This window comes from Piliocolobus tephrosceles, chromosome 10 (genome assembly GCF_002776525.5).
Source record: "Piliocolobus tephrosceles isolate RC106 chromosome 10, ASM277652v3, whole genome shotgun sequence".
Lineage (NCBI taxonomy): Eukaryota > Metazoa > Chordata > Mammalia > Primates > Cercopithecidae > Piliocolobus > Piliocolobus tephrosceles.
In genome coordinates, this window is record NC_045443.1 from 17,505,410 (window position 1) to 17,520,674 (window position 15,265).

A 15,265-nucleotide genomic window follows, 5' to 3' on the forward strand; every position below is an offset into this window, starting at 1 on the left:
GAAACTCCATCTAAAAACAAAAAAAAGAAGAGGAATCTAAATTCAGAAGTCATTGGCTGTTTTTTGAACAAAAATGATTTAATCTTGCTTTAGGAACTTGATTTTGAGCTTATTATAGGAATAATAGATAATATTAGAAAGTAAGCAGACTCAGTAAGAAGTTATTTTAGTAAAATATAAAAATAATAAAGCTTTCAATTAAAATAGCGACATTGTGACTAGTACCAAGTATATGAATATGAAATATATTATGATGATAGAATTTGCTTTACTTGACAACTAATTAAGTATAGAGAATAAGAAATAAAGATAATTGACATTTCAGATATGAAAGGCATAGAGAATGCCAGTGTCATTAAAACCAACAGAAAAAAATTGTATGGTAGAGTAGATTTTTTTTGGAGTTGGGAGTAGGAAGAGGGTATCAGGGGAGATAATTTCAAGTTCCCTTTTGACTCTGATTTTCAGTGTTAAGAAATCAGAAATGGTGGTTTGGAATGCAGGTATGAAGTTTGCCTAGTTATCAAAGTGTTGGAGTCAACAGAATTAAAGGAAATAATGATTGCATGTGTTTAAAAAAGTCTATTTGGACATGTTTCAGAGATGTAAAAGAAAAAAAAATTACAGTTAGGACTAAGCAAAATAAGGGACAGAGCAATGAGAGAAAGGTTATTATTATCATAACCTTGAAGAAACAGTTTCAAAAAGTAGGATATCAGCTGTCACAGAGAAGCAAAGAAGTTGAGTGTCATGAGAATTGAAAACTGTCATTGTTTTTGGCAGTTGGCAATTCTTAGTGTGAGAGCACTTAAGTTGTGTTTTGATAACACAATTTTAAAATTTTAAGTGCATATAGTTAACACAAAAACATCATTTTTGCTTTCTTAGGCCAAGAAACATTATCTTCTCCATGGCTGCCATAACATAACAGCATACCACAGTGGGATTCTGTTCCCTGAAAAATTCTTATGTTGAAGCCTTTGCCCTCACTACCTCAGAATATAATCTTAATTGAAAATCAAGTCATTGCAGATGTAATTATTTAAGACCGTCATACTGGAGTTGAGTGGGCCCTTAACACTCTAATATTGATGTTGTCCTTACAAAAATGGGAAACTTGGACACAGACACACACACAGGGAGACTGCTGTGTGAACATCAAGGCAAATGTCAGGCAATATCTCTACAAGCTGAAGAACACCAAAAATTGTCAGCAAACCACCAGAAGCTAGGGGAGAGAGCAGATTCTTTCTCACAGACTTCAGAAGGCATCAACCCAGCTAACACTTTATTTTTGGATTTCTGGCCCCTAGTACTGTGAAACAAATTTCTGTTGTTTAAGCCACCCTCTTTGAGCTATTTCGTTATGACAGCCCTAGCAAACTGATATAGATTTCAGTGCAGAAAGAACTATGCTGACAACTGATACTCAAAAATTGAGTGGGGGCTATATTTCTTTCTTATTTTTCAAGTCTATTTCTATCTCTTGAATCCTCTGTAATTATCCTTCAATATCTTATGGTACATTACTTAGCAAATAGTGTATTTGTCACTGTAAAAAGAAAAAAGAAAGAAAGAAAACTAACTTCCACAATGGCACAATCTTTCTATTACCTATGCAGATTGATTTATTTTAGATGTCCCTTCCAAATCTCATGTTGAGAGGTAATCTTCAGTGCTGGAGGAGGGGCCTCATGGGAGCTGTTTTGGTCATGGGATGGATCCCTCATGGCTTGGCTCTCCTCAAATAAGGAGCTCTCCCAAGATCTGTTTTTTTAAATGGTGTGGCACTTTTCTTGTTCTCTCTTGCTCCTGCTCTGGCCATGTGACCTGCTGCTCCCAGTTACCCTTCTGCCATGAGTGAAAGCTCTCTGAGGCCTCCAAGAAGCTGAGCAGATGCTAGCACCATGCTTCCTCTACAGTCTGCAGAACCACGAGCTAATTAAATCTCTTTTCTTTGTAAATTGCCCAGCCTCAGGTATTTCCTTGGAGCAATGCAAGAATGGTCTAACACATAGATTCATGCTTACTGCTTTTCTCCCAGTACATAATTGGTTACTGAATAAAATAGTAATTACGTAAATGAATACTAGATATTTTGTTGCTGGATAGACTTAGTAAACCTCACTCATAATATAGGTATTAGTGTGTACATAACCCTGGCCATTAGTGTGTACGTAACCCAAACTGCAGCTTAAAATGATAATATTTTAGATTCATGATTGAAGAGATTGTAGCATTCAGCATTCCAAATCTCAGGCCTTTTTCTGTCCTCCCCCACCTTTATAACTGGGAAATCTGAGTTTAGCAAAAACATAAGCCATTCAAAAACCCCTTAGGGTCTTTTTCCTATGTGTTTAAAATTTTCCTGACATCAGAAAAACAACAGTTGAATGATGACCAGATGGCAGAAGAGCTGTGGTAATTTGGCTGGAAGTAAGATGAGCATTGAAGCATAATAAGTGAATTAGAGATTTAAATATTTTCTATGAGCAGATCAACCTAATGGTGTGGACAAGATCACCTAATGGCTCTTTGTTAAGTTTATTTATTTCTTTTAGAAAACAGTTACTGATTTATCAGTATGATGATTTTGGAGAGACATTACTGATGGATTACATGGAAATATTTTTCAGGTATTATCTTCTCAGAGCTACCCAGGGTGAATCCTTCCTAATCCTAGTATATGAGGGCAGGAATGATATCATTGAGGCACATAGCTAAAACCTTAGCAACAATCTTGTACTCTCTATTCAGGAGAGTAAAAGAGGATGAAAATCCCCCAATTGTTCCTCACCTTGTCATCTTTTTAAGGATTAGGGGATCAAGGGAGTTTTCATGTCTTGAGACATAATTCTGGTCTTACAAAATTCTGAAAAGACTCTGAAGTTAGAGATAATTGCCACAATCAGGTTTTATAAGAATAGATGGGAAATCTGTCAACACCTGAGGCTTTTCTGGGTTTATGGACTGGATTTGGGGTTTCTCACTTTTAATGATATTATGTTGTCCAACTGATTGACTTAATGGAGGGAGTGAACTGAAAGCAAGGCCTATTGGTTTTCTTCATGGTGTAGCATAGAAAACATATGTTGACTAGATTCAAAAACATTTTGAAAATATTAAATGCCTTTAGCTTGCGTTTCTGAATGATTGGAATAGTTTAATTAGGCACGCAGTTTACTTGTATCTTTAGCGGTATGGTAGCCCATATGAAACTGCTGAGAAATGTATATTGAATAAATTAATTAATATCTGAGGTATTAGAAATTGCAATTCTATGGAGGTTGTGCTATTAATATAAATAGATGGGAGGGTGTATATTTAGTGTACATTTCCTACTCGATGTAAAATGCTGGTGATTATATTTTTAAAAAATTAAGTGGACAGGAGAAGTTAGACTGATGGGTCTATTTATTTAAATTTTATTTCTAAAAATATGACAATTTAGCATCTTGAAAACTAGAATGTAATTCTGCTTTATCATGTCCTATCAATAGTTGTTACTACTAAATTGGCAATAAACTCATGATAATATAATATTTCAGCACAAGCAACTGCATATGGATATAAATACAATTCTGAAAACTTTAATGTCAGTGCATACAGATATACATACATATTTGCATACATGCATATGGATATACATACAATTCTGAAAACTTTAATGCCAATGCATATGGATATTCATACAATTCTGAAAACTTTAATGTCAGTCTTTATATGCAGCTACTCAAATGTTTTATAGTATTTTTAAAAAATAAGTTCTCAGACATGTATAGTGAATTAAAAGAAATGGATACCTTATGTAAATATAAAATTATTAAGTTTTGTGAAATATGAATTTGGTGAGAAAAAATGCCACAGTAGGTTTATTTCCTTCTTGTGTCCCAGCACCTCTTTTCATGTTGACAAATTTCCTGTCTTTTAATTAGGTGGGTCTGTTGAAACAATGATAATGTCTACCTGGTAGAACACCAACTTGGGCCACTGAGAAAAACATGAGACTCCAGTCTGGCTGATCATCAGACATCTAACCATAGCAATAAGTCATTAGAAATTCTTTTTGCAATTTGCTATAGTATGGCTGAGAGAAAAGTCTCTTTCTCTGGTATATGAGAACCACACAGTCTGTCACTTCTGAGAGTCATCTTTTTTTTTTTTTTTTCTCATGGGCAGAATATGTCCATGAGACAAAAACATGTCTAAAAACAAAGTGAAACAGAGAATAGCAGTTTAAGAGATGAAAGTCAACATGTGTAAAGCAGTCAAGAAAGAGAGAAAACTAAAGAGATAGAAAGAAAGAGAATGGCCTATTGCTGTAATTTTATCATTTGGATCTCTGGCTCAATAATTTGTAAAGCCAGTGACATCCCTTTGACTTCCCAGTTATTTTAACCAATGTGTTTAATCTTTGTGTAAGCTAGTTTTGTAAGATTTCTGCCACTTTCAACCAAAGGAGATCTAATAAATACACTGACTTAATAGTAAATTGTGAAAAATAAAATGTAATTAGTTAATGAAAGCAGAAATATATACATCCTACTCTTTATCCTAGATCATCATGATATAGGAAAATCATGACTTTTAATGATATAAACCTTTTATTTAAGCTGGTCAACAGTGGGAATAAATTTGCCCAAAATCCCTTGAAAGAGATGGATTCAGGGGAGTTGCAGTCAGAATGTGAAAATCACTTTGACTTGTAATATTAAAGATCCTTTACTTCCAAAGATAAGACAAAAGATAAGAAAACAGAATTAGTTATAATAGCTGTGTATTAGTCCATTTTCATACTGCTATGAGTAAATACCCCCAGACTGGGTCACTTATAAAGAAAAAGAGGCTTAATGGACTCAGAGTTCCAAATGGCTGGGAAAGCCTCACAATCATGGTGGAAAGTGAAGGAAGAGTGAAGGCACATCTTACATGGCGGCAGGCAAGACAGCATGTGCAGGGGAACAGCCCTTTATAAAACCGTCAGATCTCCAGAGACTTATTCACTATCACACGGACAGCACAAGAAAACCCACCTTCATGATTCAGTTACCTCCCACTGGGTTCCTCCCATGTCATATAGGGATTATGGAAGCTACAATTCAAGATGAGATTTGGGTGGGGACACAGCCAAACGATATCAAGCTGAAGAATTTATTTTCCACTTCTGCTGTTGTTTTAATAAAGGGATATGTTTTAATAAAGGAGCAACACAGTAAACCTAGAAAAACTTAAGAGTTTAATTTTGTGGTGGATGTTGAAAATATATTGTACTATTGCGGACGGCTCTTGGTCGTTTATGAACATCCTTTGAAACATGTTGAAATTATTGTAGTAGTGAAGATTGTGCAAGATCTTGGGTTTATCTGATGAAAGTTGGTACTAGCAGCCAGCCATCAGTATATATTTCTACTCTTTGATTTGTGAGAGGGGCAGGGATCTTTAGTTACCTGTTCATTTGACAAATATTTACTGAATACCTACTCTTTGTCAAGTACTGGGAAAAAGTGAACAAGACAGAACTGTTTCCTTCTTTCAAAGACCTTACAACACAATAAAGAAGACATGTAAACTGGATAATTTAACATTGCATACTATAAACTATGATGGGGCAGGGAAGAGTGCAAGCTATAAAACACATTTAAGTAGCATCTAATTCTGTCTTAAAGATTCATGGAAGTCTTCCTGGATAAATGGCTGCCAAAACTGATTCCTGAATGACTAGTAGAAATTAGACAGTAATAAAGTCGAGAGAATGATACAGACAAATAACATATCCTGTACAAAGTAGAACAGGGGTTTCCAACCCATGTGTCACGGACTGGGTACCAGTATGTTGCCTTTTAGAAACTGGGCCACACGGCAGGGTGTGAGCAACAAGCCAGCAAAGCTTCATCTGTATTCGCAGCCATTCCCCATCACTTGCATTACCACTTGAGTTCCTCCTTCTGTCAGATTAGCAGTGACATTAGATTCTCATTGGAGCACAAACCCTATTGTGAACTCCGCATGTGAGGGATCTAGGTTGCATGCTCCTTATAAGAATCTCATGACTAATAATCTATAACTCTCTCCCATAATCCCCAGAAGAAACTGTCTAGTTGCAGGAAAACAAGCTGAGAGGTTCCACTGACTCTACATTATGGTAAGTTTATAATTATTTCATTATATATTACAACATAATAATAATAGAAATAAAGTACACAATAAATGTAATGTGCTTGAATCATCCCAAAACCACTTGCCTCCCTTGGTCCATGGAAAAATTGTCTTCCAAGAAACTGGTCCCTGGTGCCAAAGGTTGGAGACCTCTGGTCTAGAAGACAGTAAGGCATGACACAGTGGAAGTAGTTCAGAATAGCTCAAATATACATACTAAAATTGGTTAGAAGATAAGAATGGTGAGATATTCAGTAACCAGATCCAGAAGATTAGAGGAATGATATGGAGAGATTTGGTCCCTATGCTGAAGAAAAGATAGCTATTGAAACAGCAGTTATATGATCAGATTTCATATTTGAGGTCTATAACTGGCTGAAGGCTTGTGTGAGTGAATACAAGGGAGCCATCATATAAATATTTAAGAGGATAATGCAATAATCTGGTGAAAACCAGATTATGGAGTTGAAAAATTTTACTCACACAAAACCCTGCACATTGATGTTTATAGCATCTTTGTTTTTAATTGCCCAAATTTGAAGCAACCAAGGTGTCCTTTAGTAGGTGAATGGATAAATAAATGGTGGTACATGAAGCCAATGGAATATTATTCGGTGCTAAAAATAAATGAAGTATCAATTCATGAAAAGATATAGAGGAGGCTTAAATGTACATTATTGAGTGAAAGAAGCCAATTCAAAAATAATAATTACTGTATGATTATGATTCTAATTATGTGACATGCTAGAAAAGACAAAATTATGAATACAGTAAAAGAACAGTAGTTTCCAGGTGTGAGGAGGGAGAAATGAATGAATAGGTAGAGCACAGATTATTTTAGGGAATAATTTTAGGGAATAATAATATTTTAGGGAATAATAATATTTTAGGGAAACCTCTTCTGTGTGATACTATAATGGCAGATACATGTCATTATACATTTCAAAAGACTTATAGAATGTACATCAAGAATAGACACTAGGCCAGGTGTGTTGGCTCACTCCTGTAATCCCAGCACTTTGGGACGGTGAGATGGATAGATCATTTGAGGTCAGGAGTTCAAGACCAGCCTGGCCAACGTAGCGAAACCACGTCTCTACTAAAAAATACAAAAATCAGCCAGGTGTGGTTGCATGTGCCCGTAGTCCCATCTGCTCAGGAGGCTGAGGCAGGAGAATCACTTGAACCTGGAAGGCAGAGGTTGCAGTGAGCCCAGATCATGCCACTGCACTCTAGCCTGGGCAACAAAGTGAGACTGTCTCAAAAAACAAAAAAGAATAGACACTAGTGTAAACTATGGACTTTGAGTGATGATGATGTGTCAATATAGGTTCATTCATTGTAACAAAAATGTACACTCTGGGATGTGGGATGTCGATAGTGGGGGAGGCTGTGCATATGTGGGGATATATGGAACTCTCGGTACCATCTACTCAATTTTGTCATAATTGTAAAAGTTCTAAAATAGTCTATTTAAAAATTACTGTAGTTTGTACTAGGCAACTAATAGTTTTTATAAAGAAAATAAATACTTTCAAAGACATTTAAGAGAAAATATTTGGCAATTTGTTAATTGAGCTGAATAAAGAGAGAAAAGATTGTGGAAAAACACTCCACCTCTGACTTGAACTAGGGGCTGAGGGAAATGCTATTCACTGACGACAATAGGAACATAGAAGTAAAAACACACTTCGAGTAGAGATGATGTGTTAAGTTTTGATATATGATTTCATGATTCATGAGACATTCAACTGAAGTAGGATTTTTAGCTAGAGCTCAGACACAGCTGAGCTGGAGTTATATAGAGATTGTATAATCTGTAGACAGACACACTTGAAAACTTGGGTGGAGTCAAAATAAACTAAAACAGGGTCCTTAAAATATCAAAATTAAAGAAAATTTTACAAAAATATACAAAGTAGCCAGAAAGGTCAGAGAAAATCCATTTGTCATATACTAGGATTCAGGATAAATTCATAATACTGCATAGTATGGATCAGGGATGAAGGAAAGTAACTTAGGTTGATAGAGAGAAAAGGCAAGTTTTCTCTGATCCTCCTGTTGTCTTAAAATATGAGTTTGGCTCCATTGGAAAATAAAAAAAACATATCTTGCTATTTTTTAAAGCAAAATAATAAAGCAGGAATGTGTAAGTGGGTTATGCCAGGCTTTTTGACTTGGGATGCTAGCTTTTTACAGAATTTGTCTAGGAATACCAGCTCTCTCTCTTCTAGAGAGATTTTGGGACCAACGGGAAGCTGAAGTCTCCTTCTCTTAAGAAAGGAACTGACTGCTCCAATACAAAGCTGAGTGTGAAGGCGTTCCCTCCCATTGCCAAAAAAGAAAGCAGACAGTTCTCTATCCTCTGCCCAATTCTGCTGGGCCATTTTCTAGGAAACTCACAGTAACTACCTGAAGACATTTGCAGACAATTCTACTCTTGCACCATGAGATAGGTTCTCAGAAACAAAGGGAAGGGCATGTTAAAAAGGGGGTAGTGGTTAGCATTGTTATATGCTGCTAAAAATTGAATTAAGAAAGTACTGAAATGTGTATATTGGATGTAGCAACAGGAACTCTTTAGGGATCTTGGTGAGAATATTTTCAGTTGAATGATGGGGAAAGAAGGTAGACTGCAGTTGTTGGTGAGTATACCATTTCTTTCTTTTTGAAATAATTTCTTCACTTGCCTTCAGATATCACCTTTTATGATTTTACCCCTTCACAACCTCCTTTTCTGGATACTCACCTTTGTAATCCATTTATTTGGAGTTTCTCTGGTGCAATTATTGAAACTTCTGTCTATGCTCACTTATTTATCCAGTATTAAGAGGCAAAATACCATATATACATGGCTCCAGTGATGACCCAACAACTATCCTTTTTACATAAATAATAATAATATTTTAATGTAAATAATGGACAATTCAAATTTAATATGTCCAAAAGCGAATTCCTACCTTTTCCACCCAAATCTCTTCCTCCAGCGAACTCTTCTCAATCTCAATTGATGTCAACTTAATCTTCCTAGGCGTTAAGACCAAAAATGTTGAAACCATCCCTGACTACTTTATTTGTTTTATACTCACATCTAATTTAGCAAGGAATCCTGCTGGAATACTTCAAAGTATTTTTACCACTAATGTCATCCCTAACCAGCTTGTTAAGTTTCTTACTTTATTTCTTACTCATTTTCAACTTTTGCTTTCTTTACTCTAGTCACACTGATGACTTCAATGTTTCTTGAACAAATAAGTGATATTTCCAGTTTAGGACTGTCGAAATAACATTTTCTTTTGTCTGGTATCATTCTAGGCAAAGTCACATAACTTGCTTCTTCATCTTATTCACCTGTTTGTTCAGATGTATATTCTTTATAAGGGCTATCATAACGACCCCATTTTAAATTACATCCTCCTGCATGGACATTTTTTATTTTATGTACTCAGATTTAATTTTTCTTTTCTTTTTTTTAATTTTTTTTTTTTGTGTGTGTGAGATGGAGTTTTGCTCTTGTTGCCCAGATTGGAGGTCAATGGTGCCATCTTGGCTCACCTCAACCTCCACCTCTCAGGTTCAAGCAATTCTCCTGCCTCAGCCTCCCGAGTAGCTGGGATTACAGGCATGCACCACCATGCCCAGCTAATTTTTGTACTTTTAGTAGAGACGGTGTTTCTCCATGTTCATCAGGCTGGTCTCAAACTCCCAACCTCAGGTGATCCACTCGCCTCGGCCCCCAAAGCGCTGGGATTACAGGCGTGAGCCACTGCACCCGGCCTAATTTTTCTCTTCTGTGTACATCAACCTCCCACATGCTATACTATTTATTTATATTATGATCTGGTTATCCTCATTAAAATGTAAGCTCCATGAGGAAAGGGCTTTAAAGTCAGTTTTGCTCGCTGCTATATCAACAATAGCTAGAAGAATGCCTAGCACATGCTTGTCTTTAAATATATAATTTCTCCATAAATGAATAAAGTCATTACTGTCATGCATGATCTCATTAATACTCATTTAATACTCACAGAAAACTTAGAAAATTTTATGTTACATATTATGTAACCACAGAATTAGTGGTATCTTTTTCTAGACTGGATAAAAGTTTGGATTCATGTAGCAAGTACAGCAGGCAAAAAGTATGCATACAAATATCTGTATATATATCTATGCTATTTGTAATAATAAAATGTTAAACAGGAGAAGTATCTAAAAATTTCTTCAGTAGATGATCTGTTAAATAAGTTTAGTAGCCCAATACTTTATATAGAAAATAAATTATTTTTTTACTTAATATGAACTAAGCATATTTTATCACTGTGTAAAAAAAATAGTTGTAACATAAAAAATACAATTGTGGGCATCCAGTGCCATGGAGGAGTACGCTTGGGAGCCTTGCCCATGGCGAATTGTGGATGATTGTGGTGGAGTCTTCACTGTGGGTGTCATTGGTGGTAGAGTCTTCCAGGCCATCAAGGGTTTCCGCAATGCCCCTGTTGGAATTCGGCACCAGTTGAGAGGTAGTGTTAACACTGTGAGGATCCAAGTCCCCCAGATTGGAGGTAGCTTCGCAGTGTTGGGGGGCCTGTTCTCCACCATCGACTGTGGCCTGGTACAGCTTCCGGGCAAGGAGGATCCCTGGAAATCTATCACCAGTGGAGTATTGATGGGGCTGTGCTGGCTGCCTGCAGTGGCCCACTGGCCATGGTGGCCTCAGCGATGATGGGGGACATCCTGTTGGCCCTCATTGAGGGCGTTGGCATCCTCGTCACTCGCTACACAGCCCAGCAGTTCCAAAATCCTCCCTCATTCCTGGAGGACCCCAGCCAACTGTCCTCTAAGGATGGCACCCAGGCCCCAGGCTATCCCATATATTAGTACCACTGAGGAAGCCACTGCCACCGTGGGAGCTGCTTCTCGGTTTTCTCCCCGAGAATCTACCTCAAAGGGAGGGTTGGCTCCCATTTAGCCCTGGGACCCTCCAGAGAGGGCTTCTACTCTGCTCCCTAGTTCCAGGATGGGGGTGGGGCTTCCCAGCTTCCCTGACAGATGGGTCCCCTTTTTCTCTCAGTGCACCCCAGCCCCACACTCCTATGTATCAAGTTCTCACCCCAGATCCTTTGTGTGGCACTCGGATGTGTATTTAAAGCCCATTTTAAATGCCAAAAAAGTATGATTGCATTTGGAAAATACATACAACTCTGCACACAATATGTCTATATGTGTATGGATTCATGTTTACATGGAAAGGTGACTAAAAATTAGATAAAATTAACAATATTAAATATTTACCTCTAGAGTTTGAGGTCACTGTATTGAAAGGGAACTCTACTGGCATGTTTGATTATTTATATTTTACATTAAAACTCTTTCCTGTTTTGTAATAAAAAGTAGATAATAAAGAATATTTGGAATGACATAAAATAAAAGTTAAAATAAGAAAAGAGATGAGCAGTATTCAAACAGGAAACAAGGAACAATGAGAAAGAAAAATAAATAAAGTGAAACAAGGTAAATAAACCAAAACTATTTGCCACGATGCAGGTTAAGTAGTTTCTTTTTGCAAATTCAAATCAATCATTTTGAGAGTGACTAGTCTACATATAGTTAATGAAATCTTTACATTACTTGATCTCAAATTTGTGTTTTCAACTCTTAAGTAAAATTTTATAAATTCTAAATGGAGTTATTTAAGAAATCTTTATATAGAGATCCCTAGTAACTGAAATGTTAACTGTTTGCTTTCAGAAAACAGCAAACCTTTGCCAGAATATCCAAGTAAAATGGGCAAAAAAATTAAATTTAGTAGAGTCATAAATCCAAGTGAGCTAGGACAGGAGATTTTTTTTCCTGTAGCTGCTTGATGCAGACACATGTCACCATTATCTCCATGCATAACTTTTCCCACTTGACACACTTTTATGGGAGCTAGTTTGGTAAGAAAGTATGGTTCTAACTGGAGAATCAGTAAGTTTATCTCTCCACCTTAGTCTTTCAGTATTCACGGTGGTCATGCTACCCAGTAATTGAAGAGTTTCTGATAGAAGTCATAAAACTTTATGATGGTTAGATAATGTGATAAATTTGCCCCAGGATGAAAATTTCTACCTTATGATCTCATTAGGTAGAAGAAAGAAAGCCTTTGGGAGGTGTGAAAGGAAAATATCTTGGGTCCCTAAAATCACTAAGCTAAAGGGAAAATTCAAGCTGGAAACTGCTTAGAGAAAACCTGCCTCCCGTTCTGTTCAAAGTCATCCCTCTGATCACTGAGATAAATACATATGTGATTGCCTCCTTTGGAAAGGCTAATCAGAAACTCAAAAGAATGCAACAATTTGTCTGTCATTTACGCATGAGCTCGAAGCCCTCTCTCCACTTTTAGTTGTCTCGCTTTTGCGTGGAATTGTCCTACCTTTTTAGACTGAACCAGTGTTCATTTTACATATGTTGATTGGTGTCTCATGTCTCCCTAAAATATGTAAAATGAAGCTGTGCTCTGACCACCTTGGGTACATGTCATCAGGACCTCCTGAACTGTGTCAGTGGTGTACATCCTCAACCTTGGCAGAATAAACTTTCTAAATTAACTGAGAACTGTCTCACATTTTCAGGGTTCACAGAGGACAGATGAAAGCAAAGATCAACATTGTGAGAATCAGAAAAAAATGAATTTTAAAATTTATCAAATTTTTAAGTTAGGGTGTTTTTAAATGTAATATCTCTCTCTTCCCATGGTCCTCCTATTAAGAATAATTTTAAACACTAGACATCATGTATAAAACAAGTATGAAAAGACTCTGAAGATGAAGAAAAAATTTAGTAAAGTTAGGGACCTCTGGACAAGAGAAACAAGGTGATATTGAGTTGTCTGAGTATTTTTGTTTCTGTTTCATGTATCCCAGCCTGAGAGCTGAAGATGGAAACCCAAAATGACCACTGACTGAAAAAGAAATTAGAAAAGAAAGCTTGTTCTCTAGCCAAAATATAAGGACAGGAGAAGCATGGCAAGAAAAAAAACTTCTTGACAATAACCTCTCTATTCCCTCTCTATTCCAGCCAAACAAAACAGAAAGTAAGGTGTTGCCCCATTCTCACCCATCCTATTTAAGGACTACTAGACCTAGATATCCCCCCACAAAAGGATCTAACAAGTTGCCTCCAGAACCTCACTGTGATATTATCAGAGAAGATCAAATGGGGAGAATGTGGTCTTCTGCCCCACCAGGCTATAAGGAGGTTCACTTTTTCCTCTCAGCTTAAATGGTGTCTTAGGAGGTCTAATGCAAAGTCAGGACTTTCACCATCACTCAGCTATAGAGAACCTGGACCCACTACATTGTCAGTAAGGATCACCTGAGAAACAAATTGCCAACAGTAGCCCTGCAGTAAAAAGGAAGGAGCCCCCCTATTCCCATCACTCAAATGTCAATAGAGGTCAAGTGAGGAATCCTCAACTTCTACCTGCAAATAGCAGTAATAAGGTGGTGCCCTCTATCCCCTACCAGAGAAGAGAAATACTGTTAAAACATAAGTTTTAAGTAAAATCCAGAGTTTCACAGCACAATACAAAAATGTCTGCGTTTTAATAAAAAAATCACTTATCATGCCAAGAACCAGGAAGATGTCAAACTGAATTTTAAAAAACACTCAGTTTTTGCAGCGAGCTGAGATCGTGCCACTGCACTCCAGCCTGGACAACAGAGTGAGACTCTATCTCAAAAAACAAACAAAAAACCACCAATTGATGGCAAGTTGACAACAATATATGAAAATAATTGTGTAACATGACTGATATTTTTTGGCTGTGTCCCCACCCAAATCTCATCTTGAATTGTAACTCCCTCAATTTCCATGTGTTGTGGGAGGAACCCAGTGGGAGGTAATTGAATCATGAGGACAGGTCTTTCCTGTGCTGTTCTCATGATAGGGAATAAGTCTCATAAGATGTGACTGTTTTAAAAATGGGAGTTTCCGCCAGGCATGGTGGCTCATGCCTGTAATCCCAGCACTTTGGGAGGCCAAGGCGGGTGGATCACGAGGTCAGGAGATCGAGACCATCCTGTGTAACATGGTGAAACCCCGTCTCTACTAAAAATACAAAAAAAATTGCTGGGCGTGGTGGTGGGCGCCTGTAGTTCCAGCTGCTCAGGAGGCTGAGGCAGGAGAATGGCATGAACCCAGGAGGCAGAGCTTGCAGTGAGCTGAGATGGCACTACTGCACTCCAGCCTGGGCGACAGAGCAAGACTCTGACTCAAAAAAAAAAAAAAAAAAAAATGGGAGTTTCCGCCAGTCGTGGTGGCTTATGCCTGTAATCCCAGCACTTTGGGAGGCCGAGGTGGGTGGATCAAGAGGTCAGGAGAACGAGACCATCTTGACTAATATGGTGAAACCCCGTCTGTACTAAAAATACAAAAAATTAGCTGGGCATGGTGGCAGGTGCTTGTAGTCCCAGCTACTAGGGAGGCTGAGGCAGGAGAATGGCGTGAACCCGGGAGGCGGAGCTTGCAGTGAGCCGAGATGGTGCCACTGCACTCCAGCCTGGGCGACAGAGTGAGACTCTGCCTCAAAAAAAAAAAAAAAAAAAAAAAAAAAAGGAGTTTCCCTACACAAGTTCTCCCTCTTGCTACTGCCATGTAAGAAGTGGCTTTTGCCTTCCTCCATGATGGTGTGACCTCCCCAACCACATGGAGCTGTAAGTCCATTAAACCTCTTTCATTTTAAAACTGCCTAGTCTCAGGTATATCTTTATCAGTAGTGTGAAAACAGACTAATACAGTAAATCGATACAAGTAGTGCTGAAAAGATACCCAAATATGTGGAAGCAACTATGGAACTGGGTAACAGGCAGAGGTTGGAACAGTTTGGAGGGCTTAGAAGAAGACAGAAAAGCGTGGGAAAGTTTGGAACTCCTAGAGATTTGCTGAATGGCTTTGACCAAAATGCTGATAATAATACGGATGATGAAATCCAGGCTGAGATGGTCTCAAATAGAGATGAGAAACTTGTTGGGAACTGGAGCAGAGGTAACTCTTGTTATGTTTTAGCAAAGAGATTGGCAGCAATTTGCCCCTGTACTAGAGATCTGTGGAACTTTGAACTTGAGAGAGA

At 37.6% G+C, this 15,265-nt stretch overlaps 1 pseudogene across 1 annotated transcript; it reads left to right on the forward strand.

Moving 5' to 3' along the window:
- The first annotated feature begins 9,813 nt into the window (after window positions 1-9,813).
- On the forward strand, window positions 9,814-11,034 carry LOC111552109 (annotated as a pseudogene). Its single transcript, XR_002734549.2, has one exon. The product of XR_002734549.2 is annotated as a mitochondrial import inner membrane translocase subunit Tim17-B pseudogene (transcript).
- Window positions 11,035-15,265: the final 4,231 nt, after the last annotated feature.